Source organism: Cebus imitator, unplaced genomic scaffold, assembly GCF_001604975.1.
Source record: "Cebus imitator isolate Cc_AM_T3 unplaced genomic scaffold, Cebus_imitator-1.0 Scaffold650, whole genome shotgun sequence".
NCBI lineage: Eukaryota > Metazoa > Chordata > Mammalia > Primates > Cebidae > Cebus > Cebus imitator.
Window position 1 is genome coordinate 734,900 of NW_016107965.1, and position 6,046 is coordinate 740,945.

General features: G+C 57.5%; 1 protein-coding gene across 1 annotated transcript in view; it reads left to right on the forward strand.

The window, feature by feature from the left end:
- Positions 1-2,757: 2,757 nt before the first annotated feature.
- Positions 2,758-6,046, forward strand: part of SCN4A (sodium voltage-gated channel alpha subunit 4) — a 51,157-nt gene continuing 47,868 nt past the window's right edge. Inside the window, exon 1 of the mRNA XM_017517843.2 lies at positions 2,758-3,175. The gene's annotated coding sequence lies outside the window, so the exon portion shown is untranslated. The remainder of the gene's footprint in view (positions 3,176-6,046) is intronic.

A 6,046-nucleotide genomic window follows, 5' to 3' on the forward strand; every position in this document is an offset into this window, starting at 1 on the left:
TGATCCACCCGCCTCGGCCTCCCAAAGTGCTGGGATTACAGGCTTGAGCCACCGCGCCCGGCCTGAGGTCATCCTTTAAGCAGCAAGTCGGAAGAATCACATATTTGGATGGAATAGGGGAGGAGCCGTTCCCCAAAGGAAAGAGCCAAGAGAGGGAAGCATTCATTCCTCTTAGGCTGTGGAGAAAAAGCCACATTTCACATACAGCGTTCATTGTTCAATCATGCCCATCCCTAGTCCAAAGACACTTTGTGCAAATTAGAAAAATTATCCTTGTACCTTAGGCATTTTTGCTGCCATCTTTCAGAACATCATCATCTTAAGCATACTACTCTACAATGCTTGCAACGTGCTTGGTGCCCAGAACTGTGTAGTGCGCAACCCATGCAACTGAATGTAGCAGCCCTGCCTGCTCATATGTGGTAATTCCCCTCCAATTATTCCAATCCCTCTTATAAAAAGGTCTTGCCCTGTAGAGCTTTGGGCAGTGGTGAGGTAGAAACCAAGGGGTAGAGCCATAAATGGGAATAACGGCAGCTCCCACCCCCTCTTCTCCCGTGCCCACAGACAGGAGCAGTGGCCAGGTGATCATCAGGGTGGTGATCAGCAGCAAAGTGAACTGAAGCCACAGCAGGGCTGGGGGTGATGAGAGGGACCCTGAGGAGCAGCTTTGGGGAGACAGAATGGGAAGGAAATGGGAAAAACTGTTTGCTTTTCCTCCAAACACTGCAAGAAGCAGATGCTTGCCAAGAAGCGGGGGGGCTGGGCAGGTGCTTGGATGACATCAGCAATGAAACTCCAGCAAGAGGGAGCGAGTGTGTGTGGCTGTAGTTGTGGGTGGGTGTGTGTGTGCTTGTGCTGTGGTGTGTATACGCACAGAGGGCACTCAGAGCCTTGTGTCTGTGCGATGTGGCATTTGTGTTGCTCGGGGCACAAGTGTGCCTGTGGGCGCATATAGGAGTCATATGTATGTGCACAAGCCTGCTGTGTGGGTGCGAGTGTGTGTGCGTGTGTCTCTCCAGTGAGTGGAGCTGGAGGAAGAACCACGTGCCGGTGCCCCTCCACTTACCATGGGCTCTGTCCCAATAAACCCATGTGAAGTTGAAAAAATCCTAAATGGGCCGGGTGCCGTGGCTCACACCTGTAATCCCAGCATTTTGGGAGGCTGAGGTGGGCAGAACACATGAAGTCAGGAGTTTAAGACTAGCCTGGCCAGCGTGGTGAAACCCCGTCTCTACTATAAATACAAAATTAGCCAGGCATGGTGGTACATGCCTGTAATCCCAGCTACTTGGGAGGCTAAGGCAGGAGAATCACTTGAACCCGGGAGGTGGAGGTTGCAGTGAGCCAAGATTTCGCCGTTGCACTCTAGCCTGAGCAAAAAGAGTGAAACTCTGCTCAAAAACAAACAAAAAAAAAAAGAAGAAAAGAAAAAATTCTAAATGGAAGTCAGAATTCTCTGCATGGAGAACACCAGTGTCACACCTTGTTTAGGAACCAGCCCTGGGGTCTGAGGCGAGTCTGTGGGGACCACAGGCCACAGCCACAGCAAGGCCGAGCTGGGCGTGAGGCCTGGCAGAAACTTCTGGAACCAGGAGCAGCCTGGCCCCCAGGAGGGGCTTGACTAGGACTAAAGCTGTGTCTACAGGTCTGGGCGGAGCTGCTGTGGGGACAAGGAAGGGCAGCCCTTCCCCAGGCCTCCCTATGCTTCCGTCAAAGGCCGCTCTGACGCGGGCTCAGCTCAGGGCACGGGGCAGCCGCTGGAGCTCTGGGCTGCCGGGAAAGATGGTGGCACAGGACTGCCAAGGCTGATGGATTTGGGAGAACCAGGGCTCAGGGACAGGGCTCCCCTGGGGCTTCTCCAGCCTGCAGCCAGGGGGCACTTCACAGCGGCTCCACTAGGGGTCACCAGAGCTCCAGAGTGGAGGAGCAAGGGGGTCCATCAACCTGGCCCCCAGCACAGTCCTCCCTCAGCCAGGGACAGATGTCCAGCAAGGGGGTGGGTGTGAGGGTGGAGAAGCAACCTCGAGACGCCTGTGTGGTCCAGCTAAACAGCCGGAGGAGGGGGTGTGTGTGCACGTGTGTGTGGTGTGTGATGTGAAGGTTGAGTGTACAGATGGGCATACGCTTGGCGCACATCTAGTGACCGTGTAGGTGGCACTTAGCCCATGTGAACAGGAGCATAAGTTACGTTGTGAAAGTCCATAAACGCACAGGCACGGCTGTGGGGGGGGTGTGTGTGTGTGTGGCTGTGGGAGAGTGTGTGGGTGTGTGTATGGCCGTGGCTGTGGGAGTGTTTACGGGTGTGTGTGTGGGGGGGGTGTGTGTGTGTGTGTGGCTGTGGGTGTGTGGCTGTGGCTCTGGGGGTGTGTGTGTGGCTGTGACCATGGGTGTGTGTGTGGTTGTAGTTGTGGGTATGTGTGTGTGTGCTGTGGTGTGTGTACACACAGATAGGCACACAGTAAGAGTCTTGTGTTTGTGTGATGTGGCATTTGTGCTGCTCAGGGTGGGAGTGCACCTGTGGGCACGTATAGAAGCCATGTGTATGTGCAGGAGCCTGCTGTGCTGGTGCGAGTGTGTTTGTGCATGTGAGCTGGAGTGTGGTAATGGGCATAACAGCAGAGGAGGCGTCCGTGAACATATGAAGGGTGATTTGCACGCGGCTGAGCCTGCGGGAACACAGCTTTTGTGTGGGTGCGTCTGTGAGTGTGCACTCACGTGACTGTGTGAGTGTAAGCCAGCGTGTGCCTCGGGAGTGCTTCTGGAAGTCAGTGAGAATGGAGATTCGAGTGTGAGTTAAGCCTGTGTAAACTGTCGAGGTTGGGAGAGGAACCGCCTATGCGGCTCATACGTGTGCACCCGTGAGTGAGTGTGCGTGTGCCCGTGAGGATGAGTGCGTGTGCCCGGGAGTCTGTCACTCCTAGGGCAGCGAGGCCCCGAACCCAGGCGGTCGCCGGCTGAGCCCAGAGCACACCCGGCAAGGGAAGTGTGGCCGAGGCTCCCACCTGAAGATCGGCCCAGTCCTCAGGTTTCACTCATGACCCTGTGACATCAGCGGCAGCAGCTGTCCTCGCCGGCCCGGCCCCCCAGCCAAGTCCCCCAGAGTTCCAGCCCCAGCCCGAGGTGGGCACGGCCGCTCTGGGCTTGTCAGCAACCGCTCTGCTCCTGTCCAATAGTGAGTACTGCACCCCCACACCCGCCCCGGGCCGGGGACCCCGAGGAGCAGGCCACCCCAAGGGGCCGGCCTCTCTGGCCCCAACCCCAGTCTGGCTCCAAGAAAGTCACCAGTTTGTTCTGGGTACTGCTGACCGCCTGCCCACACGGGGCTCTGTGGCCCAAGCTGGCTCTGTCCCACGGCCCTTGCCGAATCTTCTGGTGCCTGGACCCTCTCTCCAGCCCCAGACTTGCCTCTCTCTGTCCTGTCATCTGTTCCCTCTGCCCCTGCCTGGTGAGCTGTCCCTGTCCTCAGCAAAGTTCCTTGTTCTGGTCACAAACAGCCCACGGGCTAAGACTTGGCTCTGGAGAAGCAGGGGTGACCCAAGGGACACAGAACGGAGCTGCAGTTTCTTTAGGAGAGGGGAGCGAGGAGCCGAAACAGCGACTTTTCTTGGCCTGTTTGTGTGGCTCAGAAGCCGGGTTTCGGAGGGTGGAGGGGAGGAGAGCGCAGGACGCTGGGGTGGGGGGTGCCGGCTGGCGGCTCCTTTGCTCTGCTGAGAACAGGAATCTGCTAGATGCCAGCAGAGGACACATCCAGGCTCTGCCCACGTCCCTGCCCCTCCCCCAGCCCAACCAGCATGGCTGGGCTGTTTTCCTAGAGAAGTCGAGAGCGCTGAGCCCTGCTAGGAAGGCGAGGGGGACATGGGGACAGGAGCAGAAAGCCCAGTTTGGGGGGAAGAATATGGGACCACAGCACAAAGGGGACTCTGAAGGAGTCTGGGGGCGGGGTCTTAGGAGGAGACGCAGGGCCGGAGAGTGGGGTCCGGGGGTCAGAGCTGGGACAGACCACATCCCCCCCCACCCTCCCTCCCTGCTGGGGTGGGCCATGGCTGGTGGAGAAGGCAGAGTGGTCTGAGTGGAGCTGGGGGGACGTAGTTTGGAGGCAGGGAGGGCTGGTTCTACCAAGAACTACCAAGTGCCCTGCCCGTGGCCAGTGGCCTCACTCTGTGTGGCGGTGGTGTGGACAGCTATGGTCGCTGTGCTAGCATTTGGAGGCATGTCACCTGTGCGGGACCATGTAATAAATGCAAGGGCCTTGGAAGCTGTGTCAGGCAGGGCGACTGAGCAAAGGTGAGCCTGGTAAGGGCCTGAACAGCTCCCTGGCCACACGTGCCCTGCCCCTGGGCTCCTCAGCAGCCCTCCCCGTCTCCATCCCTGGCATCTCTCAAGGGATTGTGCTGGGATTCTGGGGGGCTTGGGGAAGGCCACGGAGGGTCCTTCCTAGGTGGCTCCCATCCCAGCCTGGCCCTGCTCATCATTTCTGGTTGGAAAGCAGCCTAGGGTGTGAGCTCAGCCTCTGGGGTCTCCTCAGCTCAAGGCTGATCTGAGTGTCGGTGGAGACCTGCTTCTCTGGCTTTGGTCGCCAGGGTCTCTGCCGAAACCCTAGGCCAGGCCCAGGGAAGCCCCAAGTTTGATCTGAAGGCACGGAACTCCTCGTCATGTGTTGGGGTGCTTCTGACAAGGTGTCTGCCTTTGGGGGGCAACTCTGGCCAGCAGGAAGGAGGACAGATCTGATGGGGGTGGGAGTGGGGACAGTACAGCTTCAGGGCAGGGGCAGGGTTCAAAGAAGGCTTCCCAGAGGAGGCAAAACCAGAGAGGCAGGAAGGGTTGGAACCTACAGGGAGGGTGGAAAGGCTCTCTCCAAAGGGAAAATCTGACCCAGAGTCCCCAGAGAACAGTTTGGGAGAAGGGAGGGGATGCTGGAGGAGGGTGTCAAGGACCAAGAAGGGTCAGGCCCTTGACTCCTGTCACTTCCCTGGGGCCTGAAGCTTGTGCGAGTAGCCATGGCTCTGTCCACGGAGGCCAAGGCCCCCACTCCCGGGGGAGGGAGGTGGCTGGTGCAGGTCGGGGTGGGGGCAGAGGGCAATGGGTCTCATGGGCAGTCCTATGTCTGGGGCAGGTGTGGGCTTCTGAGCAGTTCTGGTGACTTCAGAAGGGGTCCCAGCCCTGCTGTGGATGGGACAGGCCAGGTCTCCCATGGCTCCGTTGGAAGGTGCTCCTTGGGGTGGGGGATCCCAGGCTCCCTGCAGTGCCCTCGCCCCCGCCTTTCATGTGTGCTGGCCCCCGTTCTGCCTCATCAGCAACAGCTATTTTTATTCCCTGCAGTTTTCAGTCAACAGCCCTTGTTGGGGGGATGGGGCTGCTGGAGGAGAGAGAGGGGCTCAAGGAGGCCAGGGACAGTAGGGGTGGCGGGGAAGCCACAGAGCCCTGGAAGGGTCCTCTGCCAGGAGCCCTCTTGTAAAAGGAAAGAATGAAAACCCTATAGTTGCTGGCCCCCATCCTATTTTTGAACTGGATTGTGAAACCAGGCACCCCCACCTACCCCATAGGTGCTTGAAGGTCACGGTTCACCTCCTGATTAAGAGCCAGGGTTTCTTTCAAACGCTGAGGTCCAGGCTTCTGATCCCAGTTTACTGTATAAATACCAGCTGGTGAGTTACTTGTCTCCCCTGTGCCTCAATTTCCTCATCTGTCAAATGGGGAAGATCACAGGATCGGGGTGAGAAGTTAATATGCTCATGGACATGTGAGGTGCCTGGAACAGTGTTTAGCATGTCATTGGCTCCACATAAGTGCTCACCAGTATTATTGTGGCTATTGCCAGTCTGTGACCCCGACATAAAATGTCTCACAGCCGGGGATACAAAAAGGAGAGAGTTACAAGAAGGATGGCTTTGTCCAGCTCTGGGCACCCTTCGGAGCTACGGTTTGAGGGTGGACTTTTTTCCCTATCTGGTCTCCTTTTTTATTTATTTATTTTTTTGAGATGGAATCTCACTCTGTCACCCAGACTGGAGTAAAGTGGTGCAACCTCAGCTCATTGCAACCT